Source organism: Haemaphysalis longicornis, unplaced genomic scaffold (assembly GCF_048455015.1).
Source record: "Haemaphysalis longicornis isolate Haplotype H1 unplaced genomic scaffold, Haemaphysalis longicornis Haplotype H1 scaffold_1, whole genome shotgun sequence".
Classification (NCBI taxonomy): Eukaryota; Metazoa; Arthropoda; class Arachnida; order Ixodida; family Ixodidae; genus Haemaphysalis; species Haemaphysalis longicornis.
In genome coordinates, this window is record NW_027526203.1 from 149,097,349 (window position 1) to 149,112,516 (window position 15,168).

General features: G+C 45.7%; 1 long non-coding RNA gene across 1 annotated transcript; it reads right to left on the reverse strand.

Moving 5' to 3' along the window:
- Window positions 1–9,030: 9,030 nt before the first annotated feature.
- LOC144166563 (uncharacterized) lies at window positions 9,031–14,736 on the reverse strand. Its single transcript, XR_013321705.1, has 3 exons — window positions 14,475–14,736; window positions 11,766–11,842; window positions 9,031–9,910 (listed from the first exon to the last, which is right to left on the reverse strand). It is a non-coding gene; the product is annotated as an uncharacterized LOC144166563 (long non-coding RNA).
- Between the last annotated feature and the right edge of the window lie 432 nt (window positions 14,737–15,168).

Here is a 15,168-nt window from a genome sequence, read left to right on the forward strand (position 1 = left end):
CACTTCACATTGTCAAATTTAGAATGATGTGACGGGACACAGGTGGGCAATACCCCACGGCGCACGTGCCAGAAGTTCCTCCACATCCAATGGATCTATCATCATGCCGAAGCGCACGCAACACGTGCCAACCTAACTCTCACCAAAAAGAAAGCCGAGTCGGTGTTCTTCAACTTTAACTTGAGCACCAGCTCGCTGTTACACTGGCGAAGGGGTTCCCGTGCCGAGCTCCGTCGCCTCCGTCATGTAGTGGTAGCGTGGTGAAGGAGCGGCCACCAAGAGAGCTGCCTTGGTGTTGAAGGCAAAGAGGCGCGAGCAAAACATAATTAGCTGGTTTACTGCATGGCGGGAGATGGACAGCAATCATAGAACAGCTCCATTGCGGGATTACAGCATGACTCGGGCACAGCGGCGCTCTCTACGGAAGTCCGAAGCGTTCTAACATGGGTTGCTGAAAAGGCGGAATATATACACTGAAGTTGAACGGTTTCACCGCCGTCATGCTTTGAGCACCGCCTGCAAAAAAGTAAAAACACCCAAGAACGCCTTCCCCCGGTCTCGGGATAGCCGGCGCCTGATGTGTCTGAGAGAGGGGCATAGGAGATCTCAGCGGATGTCGTCCGCTAGCAGTGACCAGTTCCAATCCGCCGCCGCTACAACCGGTTTGTTCAGTATTTTGCAGCTGCCGCGGGCATGAACCATCGCCAACCAGGGTCCGCGCGGAAGACACGCCCAAGCTTTTCGTAATCCGTTTATAGATGAAGGCCTTTGCCGCAACACACGAAAACTTCGCCGCATTACACCAAACGTTACTTACGCGCGCACAGGGTAGCGGCGCGCTGAATTATAACACTGTTTTGCCTCGTCGAGCGAGCCTGTGCGCCCCATGAGGTTGGTGCGCACCATGAGGTGCGCCCCGTCGTAAAGAAAATATTCTTTACGACGGCCCACAATATTCCAAAGCATGAAGTGTTGCAAGTTTCAGTGCAACTCGGTAAACAAAATAATTAGAGCACCGATTATTCGTCATCATGATTAACGTCGTCATCGTCATCATGACAAAGCCTGCTTGTGTTCACAGCCGCACGTCGCCAATGGTGCCCAGCCACGTCTATCATAAGCTAGGGGAGTGAATGTCCTCCCTTCCCGAATTTTCCTAGTTTGTCCCTCAATCCAGTCCTAGACCTGCCTCTGCTTTTTTACGATCAAGTGTGAGCCACTCCGCTACACGGATGGTGTATCTGTCGCCCTCATACCGATGCGTGCATTACCAAAGCCCAGTTGATTTGCTCATGTTTAATCTTGATATAGCACCGATTCCACTGCAACGTTATCTTGCAGAGCATGCTTCCCGAGGAGGACGCCTTGATGTACGTGGACGTCGACGTAGTGTTTGTTCGCCCTGTGGAGTACGTCTGGCAGACTTTCAAGGCAATGAATGAGCTGCAGATCGCTGCAATGGTGCTGGACTCCACGAAGCCGGAGCACACCCGGTTCGCGTCTGCAGAAACTACGCTGTCTTCCAAGCGCCTTGGTAAGGCTGTGCACCGGTCCCGTTTCCTCTATCGAGCGTCGTCGATGACGCGCTTTTTAGGACATGGACCCAAACGAACGTGATCAACTTGCTCTGGTTCCGCAGGGTGGTTTATCCACATTATTTCTTTCGCATTGAACAACTCGCCCGAAGGATCCGTACGACTGGCAGGAACAACTGAGACAAGAAATGAATGAACTTGTCAAGCAAAACAGGGACCTAAAAGCTGAGAATGACAGGCTGGCGAACAAGTGCGAGGACCTAGAACGATACCAACGCCTTAATAATCTTGAGATCAAAGGCGTCCCAACTGACAATGACCCTCTCACCGTCATCCAGCATATAGGCAAGAGCATTGGCATCAAAGTTGATGGCACGGACATCGACACGTGTCACTGGGTGCCCACAAAGAATTCGGATGCACAAAACATTATTGTACGGTTTGTTTACCGCAGCAAGCGAGACAGCATATTGACAAAATGCCGGAAGAGCAGAGTAGACACCTCTGTTCTGGGCATTGAAGCGAAAGATGCAATCTATGTAAACGAGCACCTGACTCAGGCAACTAAGGCTTTGCTCTCTGCGGCGATCAAAAAGAAAAAAGAAGTGGGATGGAAATTTGTTTGGACGGCTTCTTGCAAAGTGCTAGCACGCAAAGACGAAAAAGCAAAAAGCGTCCAAATTTCGACCCATGCTGACCTGGACAAAATCGCGTAAAGGGAAAAAAAAAGAATAAAAAAAACGGGACTTCCACGGGATGATAGCTACGCTGTAGCGATATGGCGAAGAACTCGGACGTTAGTGGTAACTACTACAGCACAGAAGAATTTAATCGTGAATTCTGTAGTCCTGGAACTTCATTTTCAGTCATTCATATGAATATCAGAAGTATAAAAAACAAAATGGATGAACTTACCCTCTTTCTGAAATCCTTTAATGAGCGCTACGACATCCTCGCCTTTTGAGAGACTTGGGTTACAAACCCCGATAATGCGCCGCGTTTGAATGGCTATCGTTCCGAGCACTTATGTCGCAAAACCAAAAGAGGCGGTGGCCTAGCCGTTTATTTCAAAGAAGAACTGACTTCTGAAGTATTACATGATTTTTCCTTTATCTCGGCAGATGTGGAATGTTTGGCTGTTCGGCTATCGAAACTGATAGTGCTACTATTATACCGACCCCCGCAAGGGCGAAAACGCAACTTTTTAGAATTTTTCGAGATGTTCTTGTCCTCTTCAATATGTGAAAAGCATTCTTATGTTGTCTTGGGTGACATTAATATTGATCTGTGTTGTAATGATAACTATGCGAAAGAACTGGATGCTCTATTATGTACTTATGATGCTGCAAATCTTATCCATGTGCCCACACGATTAACTACGCACAGTGCTACTTTACTAGACATATGCGCGACGAACATGCGTCCACACGAATGTCGCAGTGGTGTGCTATCATGCGACCTGAGCGACCATTTACCAATATTTTTTCTACTACCTTCTTTTGCTACAAACAAACACGTAAATAACGAACGGGTATATTTTCGGCGAAAAATTACTATCGAAGCTCTAGGAATATTCCTACGCTCGATTGAATCGGCTGACTGGAACCCTGTTTACCTGCAATGTGACGCCGAGAACGCCTACGATGTTTTTGAGGGCATATTAAAGGATTGTCACTACGCTGCTTTTCCCCTAGAAAAATGTACCTCCAAGCAAACAAAGAAATTTCGCAAACCGTGGATGAGCTCAATCCTATACGCCAGAATAAAAACAAAGAACAACTTATATCATGAGTATCTTAAAAAGAGCGATGGTGAATTATTTACAAAATATAAAAAATACCGAAATATGTTGACATCCGATCTTAAGAAAGCGAAGGAACAATATTTCCACAGTAAGTTTGAATATATACAGGGAAACCCCAGAAAGGTGTGGGACGAGGTCAACAGGCTTACCGGGAAAACGAAAACACATCGCAAAATGACCACAATTACACTAGACGGTAGGAGCATATGTGGGGAGGCCGTAGCTGATGCTATGAACGCGCATTTTGTGAACGCAGGTTCATACAACAGCTGGAATGATAGCGATGATGCTGAAACTACGACATCTGCCACATGTATTTCCGAGTCTATTTTTTTAAGGCCTACTGATTCTATGGAGGTAGAATCACTAATAAGAAAGCTTAAACTAAACGTCGCAGCAGGAATTGATGACATCGGGCCGTCCGAGATAAAGTCAATTGCACCGTTTATCTCCCAAGTTCTAGCATATATAATAAACCTTACCTTGAGCACTGGTGTCTTCCCAAAAAAGTTAAAAGTTGCAAAAGTCACTCCCATAATCAAGAGCGGTGATCCAGAAAACCCATCAAATTACCGCCCTATCTCCGTGCTAACAACGCTATCTAAAATTTTTGAGGGTGTTATTTTGGACACACTCGTTTCTTTCTTTGATATACACGATATAATAACAGACGGCCAATACGGTTTTCGGAAAGGGCGTTCGACTGAGCAGGCGTTACTTCTTATCAAGGACGCAATATTAGCTAACATGGAAAATCGAAAATACACGCTTGGACTGTTCTTAGACATTAAGAAAGCCTTTGACTCCATACAGTATGACCTGCTGCTGAATAAGTTGTTCATTTATGGTGTACGTGGAATTGCCCGAGATCTTATTAAGTCATATTTGCAAGACCGTTACCAAACTGTGAATGTTGATGGCACAACGTCTTCAAAATTAATGTTGAAACAGGGTGTCCCACAGGGCTCGATTTTAGGACCGTTCCTCTTCCTTGCATATATAAATGATATTGTTTCGATACCCCATTCACCACAACTCATAATGTATGCAGATGACACTAATATCTTTTTTACGTCTAATAATCTTGCGTCACTTGAAAGCAGCGTTAACGATTACATGCGACGCCTGTCAAACTGGCTGAAAAATAACAGGTAACAATTGAATGCCAAAAAAACTACGTACATCATATTTCGCCCTATAAATAAACCGTTATGCACCACTTTTAAAGTTATGTTCAATAACCAGCTCCTTGAAAGGGTTAGAGAGCAAAAATTCCTTGGCGTTTGGTTTCAGGAGGAATTATCATGGAAAGCACACGTTGAACACTTATGGATAGAATTGGCTCGAACTGTTGGGACCCTGTACAAGTTAACAACATTAATTCCGCTTTGGCTAAAAAAACTTCTTTACCGCTCTTTGTTCTATTCGAAGCTCTGTTATGGATTATTAGTATGGGGAACAACGACGTCCGGTAATTATAGTAAAATAATTGTGCTACAGAAGAAAGTGCTTAGATGTTTTGAAAACTATCACGGAAACTACCACAGTCTGCCGACATCTCCCCTGTTTTTGAAACACGATATATTAAAAGCAGACCAGCTTTACTATTTTAAGCTGCTACAGTACATACAACAAAATAACCTTTGCAGGCCAGGCGTAGATCACGATTCAGGTTATTCAATACGACAAAAAAAGAGGAGAATGCCGAAAACCAGGACAAATTATGGCAAACACACAACTGAACATCAAACATTTTTATACTTAATAAATTAAATGGTAAAATAGATTTCACGCGTTCGGTAAGTACGTTTAAACAGCACATTAAGAATGTATTGCAGTCACTCGGTCTCCACTACAGCAATTGATATTGCCTTCCATTTTTGTTCACGCAATCTAGCTGAAATTTTCTGGTTTGTTTTCTTGCTTTCTTTTTGTGAATGGCGTTACCGTGCTTAGTGAAATATTATACACGTGTGTATAGTTATTCACTGTGTCATGAGAAATTCATGTATTATTGTTGTAACAATTTGATCAGTTGTAAGCGTTTTTTTTTGTTAATTATTATTATTATTATTTTTTTGGGGGGGGGGTATCGGTTGTATGAACTGCTTTATATTATGATGTGAACTTGCTCGTATATATTTTGGATGTAGTTATTTTCTTGGTGTTCTTTTACTAGACAAGTTGTTCTAGATTTTTTTTTTGTGGCAAACTTTGCTCTTTACAGATACCCAACTTGTCAATATCTTTTGCGTAAAATGTACACGCAACGTTGTTGAACTGCAGGGGGACAGAGTCCTCGTCAGGCGATTTAGCCTTTAGTCTCTGTCCCTGTAGCACACGATGTATTTTGGTTTCTTCCAATAAAGGATTGATTGATTGATTGAAAAAAAAAAAACTTTATACAGCACACAAGCTGCAGCACGGATGCACTTTGCTCATATCTGAGCCACTCTGTGGACGAAATGATAAAATGTAGTGATTGTTATTATAGCATGTATAGTAACATACTAAATTCAGTACGGTACCTGTGTAAGACAGAGTGGTGATTGAGATCTCCGCATTTTTGCCTCTTGATTGGAGGGACTAAATTCAAATTCTCCTGAATAACATTTCTAAAAACGAATCGGGAGAAGGGTGGTTCGCAAATACTCAGATTATATATTCTTTGGCGCGTAGCAAATCGTTTGGCTTCATTTCACGTGCCGTTCATCATATTTCTGTGGCGAATAAGCAGAAAAATTACGTCTTAATTCGTCGCTATTGGTATTCAGTACTTCGGTGTGCGCTTTTAGCATCAACAACATTGCCTATTTCATGCATTGCCTATAAAGTCATTCTTCAAAATTAGCATTGTATCCTGCCGAGAAATACCAAAAACGTTTAGCCGAAGCTATTCAAAGCTTCCAATTTATATTGCCGTGCGTGATTAGGCACTATACTTCAACTACCCGCTCCTTCAAACACAACTTTGCAGCATTTGACCACCAAATGTTCTGAATGAATTTTGAGGTAATGCCTACTGTTCCAGCAATCTCCACCTTCAAGTACTATAAATAGCCGTTCAGTATCCCTGCAGCTACGCCTCATGAAAAATCCCGCGTAATACTTCCTTCTCAACTCGACCTTGGGCTACGCGACGAAAGCTGCGCACTCTTTTCCGTAGTCCTGACCCTCTCTTCGGCGTCGGTGGCTCAGTGGCTAAGGCGTTGCGCTGCTGAGCACGAGGTCGCGGGTTCGATTCCCGGCCGCGGCGGCCGCTTTTCTGATGGAGGCGAAAAGCAAAAACGCCCGTGTGTACGAGATTTCGGCGCACGTTAAAGATCCCCAGGTGGTCAAAATTAATCCGGAGCCCTCCACTACGGCGCGCCTCATCGCCTGCGTTGCGTCGGCGCGTTAAACCCTTCAATCAATCAATCTCTTCGGCGTCCCTCGATATATCACAGGGCGTTCACTTTTTCTCCGCAAAATGGAAAGAAGAAAGGTATTTATGCGCCAGAGGTGGCAGAAAACGATTGTCTTTCGCCGACGTTTCCAGCGAAGTAAGCAAACGCGCCGCCATTTTTCTTTCTTACTGGTTTCTTACTCTGGCGGCGAGGTTCTTCTTAGCGCCATTAGCGAAATGGTGCTTGTCTAGCTGCGTAATTCCTTGTTTTGCAATTACAAGATGAAACTACTCGTGCAAGCCACAGTACATATTGACACAAGGTGAAGCGGTATTTACAAAGGTGTATTTACAATACTTATTTAGAGGCTAGTTATTACAACAACCCTGTGGAAGAAAGCACAGCGCAAGCCAGGGAACGAACGCCACGCGCTTCACCATCAGCCTCCTCTTCACTTCCCTTCTTGATGGTGATCCCGGCTAGCACAGTACATGTAGCGTCCTCTTTGCGGGGAATTTAATTAATGCCCCGTAACAGTAGGAGCGCCATCTCTGTGCTTGCTTTTCAGGGTAAAGTTGTTGCTGTTGAATACGTTTATTTCACATTTTGATGCCAATCTAAGGCTGCTGTGAAAAAAAGAAAGAAAAGAGGTAAACGTTTTGTCGTTTTATGACTGGCTTTGGTCGTGACGGGCTGTAGTTCTGGCAATGTGACCGAGCCGGGAACCGGTGGCAGGAGCTTCTGCGTGATCGATAAACTGGTTGAGCGACCTCCAAAGTTCGTTGGCGACCGCTGCACTTGTAGACGGGGGTGGTGCCACCCAGCTCTGGAGGGAGTTCGGCCTTATCTCACTCGGGAGTCAGGCCAGGGCCCGAGCTCTGGGAGCCGCGTACGGCGGGCAGAACCACAGGAGGTGTTCCAGGTCATCCCGGGTTCCACATGGGCTGCACATTCCAGTGTTGGGCTGGTCGAGGGAACGGCTGCTTTCCTTGCTTCGAAAGCGCTGCAAAAGGTAGGGGTAAGGAGGGTGCCAGTCTGTACCCGCCGGAGCGTAACTTGCTGCCAGCGGGTAGCAGCCTTGCGAGGAAGGGGGGGGGGATATTAAGTGGATTGCACGCGCTGCGTAGAAAGCTGCGTCGGTGCTGCTTGGCAAAAGATACCGTTATTGCGGGATCTAGCTACACTCTAAGAAAAAAGATAGTCAGTACTGACTCATTTTACAGAGTCATTGGCTTGCTACAGAATTGACTACCTTTGGACTCTTATGGGGAGGGTCACCAGACTCTCTTTCAAACAGAGTCCTGGGACTCTTAGGGAGGGAGTCGTGACGAAGAGTCAAAAGTGAGTCTGCAGGACTCCTGAAAATTAGTCACGATGACTCCGAAATAGTAAACAAAAAGAGTCTGCTTGACTAGGTTATGGCCCAGCAATAAGAGTCGTCCTGACTCTGTTTGGAAAAGAGTCTTGTGACTCTGTTAGACCGAGTCAAAAAAGGCTATGCAGGACTCTGTAAGGGAAGTCACCTCGACTCCTAATTTTCAAACGAAGAGAGTCTTCATGACTACTTTGCGAGCAGTAAAAGTAGTCACACAGACTCTCCGTTTGGCTATAGAGATCCCGCTTGGCTACTTTGGCTACTACATGACCCCAGCCAAGTCGCCCTGACCTGCTGAAAGGGAATCCCGCGACCCCTGAGATAGAGCATGCAGGACTCTGCAGCACCTTCACCGACACTGAAAATCTGCAAAGAAAAGTCCAGTCGATTATTTTCCGACTCGAGCAAACAGAATCGCTCCAGAGTCGATAGGATAAAAAAATACCATACAGATACTATTATGACCCTATAAGGACACCCATGCATACATGCAAGAAACATCAATGCAAAGTACCAAAACAACCATGTTATTGAAATAAAGTCTACAACCGTTTCAAATTATGCATTGGCTCAATGACTAGAAAAAAATTGACACAAAATAAAAATCACGAGTTTTTGTCTTAGACAACATACAATGGTCTATAAGAAACGTGAGAAATACAAGATTCAAAATTATCACCTTAACATTTGTGTCTCACATAACAAAAACTTGTTACATTGAACGGCACAAGCAACACTGAGTTCACATATACAAAACACAACCCTACAACAGTGATCAGCCATCAGCTGGTTGCTCACTAACATTACAAAATGATAAGTGATATGAAAACACAAATTTTTTAAAACCACATTTATAAAAAAATGCTACAAGAAATAAAAATCACGAGTTTGTCTTAGACAACATATACATGACTAGAAGAAACGTGAAAAATACAAGATTCAAGATTATTACCTTAGACAACATTCGTGTCTCAAATAACAAATTGTAACATTGAACGGGACAAGCAACACTTGAGCTCACATATACAAAACACAACCCTACAACAGTAATCAGCCAACAGCTGCTGGCTCAACAACTTCACAAAATGTTAAGTGAATATGAAAACACAATTTTTCTTAACCACATTATAACAAATACAAATATTTGAAAATGTCATTTTAGACAACTGAAGTGAAAAAATTCTAGAACAATACAACTGGCAAATTGAAAACAGGACAATAAAATACACAAAACAGAGTTCGGGAGTGTTATTGCTTAATAAAAATTTCATCTTGAACACATTCATATTTCATGCATACAGCTAGGTTCGGCTTTATGATAAGACCACTTTGACCACTCATACGCAATGCAAATGAACATTAAAAAAAGGGTGTCAAAGAATTATTAATGGATGATTGTTATAATTTTCCTGAAAATATTTTGTTCATTTTAGAACACAGAAATTTACTCGGAGGCTATACGTTGCAACACCCACCACTTGATCTGCTGGCACTGGACAATGTATTTATTCCCTCGCTGCCCCTGCACGAGCTCTCAAGGTAGTGACTACCTTTGTCGCCGGCATTAAGGTGCTCAAGCATGCGCCCTTTCGCACCACCATCAATTCCTCCAAAACTGTAAAGGTCTGCTTTGCAGACTTCAAGTACTGCAGGTTGTATGCCCAGTACATGGCACATACAAGAGCGATTCCTGACGTGAAGTCAAAGACGTTAACGGATACATGTTCGCACACCACCTTAATTGAGTCGGACCACAGTGGGGTGCTGCCGTGTACAGCAGAGTCGGTTGCGAGTATGCAGTATCTGGGTCCTGTAAAAAAAAGACAAATAATGCTGAAATTTAGCTGCTATAAAAAAGTTCTTTATGTGGACAGCCATCAATATGTATAAATTATTACTCTGACTGTCTTTAGTATGCCACGTGGACTGAAAACTAAAATACCTGCGATGATAAGTTACAGGGAAAGCTCAGTTATAGTACACCGCCCGGTTATGCGAAGACCCGCTTCTTATGATTAATCATTGGGGTCGCAGCAACCTGCCTTTATAACCTACACATTAAATACGCCGGTTGTATAACGCACAAGTACACGCAGCTAGCTTCATGTGATGCATGACTCGGAACCTGACACCCTTATAGCGTTTCCGAGGCGCAACCCCTACACCAAATATGAATACTCAAGGTCGGGTCTAATCAGCCGGTTTTACTTTCGCCTGGACGGAACTGTACAAATTTCACGCCGGCTCCGTCTGGACGGAACGCTAAGCTCTCAGTTGTAATCCGTCTGGGAAGGATAACTCACAGCGCTCTGTTCCGTCTGGACGGAACTTTAGCACTTGTATATCGTTCCGTCTCGACGGAACGCTAGCCACAGCCTTTCCTTTAACATTGCGCTATCTCCCGGCTTGTCTCTTTGTGGCACCACTTTTTTTCTACTCGTTTCTTTACTACCCCAGTATGCTCAAGGCATTATCTCAAGCAATCGCGACTGCAGCCGCTCGTGCCTGTTTTTCTGTTAGTTCACAATCGGTGAAGGGTGCTCAGAGCCACAAGGTCAATTTTTATTTTTCTGGATGAGCACAACAAACAAATGCTTCAAATGTCACTCACGCTTGGTGATAAGATCAAAATAACCGAAGAGACCGAAAAAACGCTGAGCTACCGCCGACCCTTCCGTCTACATTCGTTGCTTCTTTGTTCATAAATAACAGCAGGCAGTTCCATTTAGCAAATGCCCTGCTTCACCCATTGCATTGGCATTCTCGCACTTTTGCTATGTTCAGCTTTATCCCATGGCACACAGCTAACACAGCAAAACGTTTTTGGAGCGCAGATATTGTGGAAGTAAATTTTTTTTTTCAAGAATAGGTGCTTAGGTCACGCACTCACAAATTACATGAGGACAAGTTACACAGTAAATACCATGTTGCGCCGAACCATTTACAAAGCGCTGTTGTCTGTTCATTTTCGACTTCTCATGTCTGTATCTAGTCTGTGCTACTTCAAGATGTTAAAAAGCACTAGCAACTACCCCACTGTGGAACTTCCCAAAGCTTGATTTTGCTGGCTGATATCTTAAACACACTGGTTCCTTCCCAGGGTCTGGAGTTCCCCTTAAGGCTTCTCTTTATGGTAAGTTACAAAATTGAGGTTATCAAGACACCAAAATTTTGAGTGCACTTCACCTTTAGGAAAGCAAAAAAGTACAGCCGGTAAAAGGCTTGTCTATAACACAGCTTTCGCACTCTCAGCCCTGTCCTGCCCCGCCGGTGCGGGATTTGAATAAAACTACTGCGGAATTCTGAAGTCTTAGCCCTTCGCTTTTGCCTCCGACATGTTTGAAACGAGTATGTTTCGGCAGTTTTAGGATGTAGCTGGTTGAAGTTGAAATCGCTGTTATAGACAAGCGTTTTACCGACTGTACATGGTCAGGGATATTTCGCCACCGGTGGTCAAAGTAACCATAAACGTTAAGCCTAAACACGTCAGCCAGCCTTTCTAAAGAGCAACAATTTTTTCCCAGTTGCTCTCTCTTACATGTACAGCATTTCTTTTAGTTTAATATTGGGTACACCCTAATATTTTTAATGCCGAGGGCAACTCAAGCCAAGAGCCCTTTGCCAATGTTGCCATCTAATTCGCAAATTAAGCTCACTGTTCTCACCAGTATCGTGAAGATGTCATCCTCTCTTTCCTTCACCAAATGGGGCAACCAAACGGTAGCACTGACACCTTTTGCATCTGTAAAGAGAGCAAACTAAAGTTGTACAGCCGAGCCCAACTGATGGAAACCATTTTCATCGATTTATCCAGTATGTCGAACTCCTTCCGGTAACAGTATAGTTGCAGTGAAAAATATAGCAAAAATTACGTCTATATCGAATAAAAATACAAGCGAAACCCGCTATATCGAACGGCAAATGACGCAGGAATGCGCCCCCCACCCGCCGCGGTGGCTCAGTGGCTAAGGCGTTGCGCTGCTGAGCACGAGGTCGCGGGTTCGATTCCCGGCCGCGGCGGCCGCTTTTCTGATGGAGGCGAAAAGCAAAAACGCCCGTGTGTACGAGATTTCGGCGCACGTTAAAGATCCCCAGGTGGTCAAAATTAATCCGGAGCCCTCCACTACGGCGCGCCTCATCGCCTGCGTTGCGTCGGCGCGTAAAACCCTACAATCAAGGAATGCGCCCCTCCCCCCCCAAGTTGGCTTTTCCTCAAGGTGAAAGAGAAATACCGCCGGCCCATTTATCTCGGCCGCTCATCATCAGTTGGCGGCTCCTTCCCTCCTTCTCGCTCTCCCTTCCTATTGTAACGCACCTGCGCCGTCTAAGGCGAGTTGTTGCACCCCCATGCAAAAATATGATCGTGGGCTGTCCACCAGGTTTTTTTCGTTCTTTGAGTTTGTACTGCTCGCGCTTTTTAGGCTTTTTTTCCGAAGTGTAGCTGTGGTGGCTAGCGCTAGAAACGTTTATTTGACGGCTCAGCTAGCGCGAAGCGGCCGAATTTGCATTTCGCCGTTTAGTTGGCAATTATAAATCGAGTCAAAAGCGGTGTGGAGCTATAGTACTACAAAGGAATTGTCATCTAGTGCAAGATAACGCTGAGTGCCCACATATTTCCTTGCCTGCTTCCTTATGCCTGATTTCCACGTACGTGTGCTCGTTAAGGAGGATATTCCCCGCTTTTTGCTCACGAATGTGGCCTTGCAAACGCTCCTGCGCCACCCTAACGCATAATAATAGTTCACTCCAAAGCCCACACAATGCTAATATACCTTTTGTTAGACCGGCGGCCTATGAACAAAACGCTTACGGTGTGCAAGCTGCAGCAGGATGGTGCACAATTTCATGTTTATACAAAAAACAAAACATCTACGCGTTGCTGGAGCAGGCGAGACCAGGCTTGCGAGCAAAACATAGAAATGGTCTAGTAACGAGCACAGTCTCTGCGCAAGAATCAGTCACAGAAGTAGCATTAAAAGCGTTCTGCGCACCGCCTATATTCCTCTAGCACCAGCCACTGTAAGCTTACCGACGCGGTATTCAGACATCATAACCTGAAAAAGCTGAAAACTAAAAACCGCATTTCACTGTGCCTCGCCGAACCATTAACCCATAAAGCTACGCCAGCTTCCTCGAGGTCCGTGTGTACGGGATTTCGGCGCACGTTAAGGATCCCCAGGTGGTCAAAATTAATCCGGAACCCTCCACTACAGCGTTCCTCATTGCCTGCGTTGCTTCGGTGCGTTAAACCCTTCAATAAATCAAGCTTCCTCGAGGTACCCGGCGTTTGCTTTGGTTGATGGCTACTGAAATGGAACAGTTGATACACTTTCAACCGTTATCAAAGGGAACTTATTTAACACTAGTTTACCTTCGCAAACATTATAGTGAGAGTGAGGGATGGGGAGGGGAGGAGGGCAGGCCCATTAGTGCTAGTAAAATCTGCGGAGCGGGCAGTACTGAGCATGGTTTGGGTGCGAAGCAGGTGTCGATCGTTATTTGCTCAAGTTACTGCACCCTACATGCAAAGCTATGTCGGCAATGTGACGCCAGCACACAGGGGGAGCAGGCACTCGTGTGAGCCGAGCACACAGTGGCCGTAGATACCCTATACTATCTCGCGCCGGATCACTAACAATTGTTGTCAGCGCTCTTGTGGCATGGCGACAAAGCAAACATGCGAGCGAGCAGACAGCAACATATCGCAGTGGGACACGCAGCCTCGCTCCCGATATCTCAACAACGCATGTCCGTGCGTTTTCCTCGGCCGCTGCCAGGTGACGGCACCGGGATCTTTGGCTGTGCGCACCGCGGTTCGTATTTGAATTGTCCTGTACGCGCAAAATTATATTCTACCAATACATACGCGTCCCGCATTTGTACGAAGTGACTGCTGCTTGGCGCCGAAATAAGCCGAAATAAGCCGAAATAAGCCGCTGACATTTCGCCCTTCTGTCAGCCTGAGCTAAATTCATCAAAGCGCACTCAGCATTCCGTGTTCAGGGTCAAATAAAAGCGCCAGAGGAAGTGAAACAAACTTTCACTGCGCCTTGGCCGTGGAGCGGCCATCGTGTTCACGTGAAACAAACTTTCACTGCGCCTTGGCCGTGGAGCGGCCATCGTGTTCAAGGTCGCCGTTTCGTCGGCGGGGCGAGCCATCGGCGGCGGCTCGCGCCAACGGTCATGCTGCCCTGTTCGCATACTGAGGCCGTCGAAAAACCTGCCACTCACGCAGAAATGAGGTTCGACGTTTCTGCCACGACTGTCCGCATAGTCTTCAAGCAGCATATCTTACACAAATGAGCGTTATTCGCAAAGTGCACGAAGTTTTTTCACGAGGGAAAATCTCTCGCCGCGGTGAATACTTCACTTACCTCTATCAGATGCAGTTGCTGTGTTGCCGCAGCTCCGTCCGTATATCTTCCCTTATTATGGACGCTGTCCTCACGTGGAGCACGGCAAAAGCACTGTAAAATTGTCGCGACACTGACCAGCGAAACCACGTAGTTACGAAAACCGCCCTAACGGCCACAACACAAAGAACGCCTCGCCGGCGGAGCGCGCAGGCAGTTCAAAAGCTTCCACTCCGGCTGCTTGCCTGCTCGCGGGAAACGCCTGACGTCACACCTGCGGCGACCAATCAGAGCGGCATCTCTTTTTTTTTTGTTTTCTATGCTCCTCGACTAGGTTCCCCTCTCCCGCCAAGTTGCGCCCCGTACCGAGTCGAAAGAGAGTCGCCAAAATTATGACTCTGATCGGTGACTCTGTTTTGACTCACCAAGCGTTAAAGGTAGTCGCGGCGCCGGGGACTCTCTTTTGACCACCTTTTTTCTTAGAGTGTACTGATTGTGCGTCTCCACGTAGTCGGCTAACCAGCTGGGAAATATCTCGGGTGGTTTCTACCGCGCGGATAGAAGTAAAGCGCGCTCTAGTCGGTGGGCCCGCGGTCGTTTCCTGGTATTCCGGAGTGTCCTGGGATCCAGTGTACATGAAAGTCATGTCCCAGAGCAGGGAGGTAGCTAACATGGAGACGAAGTTTCTTGACAACGACGGTAGCAGTGCGAGTGT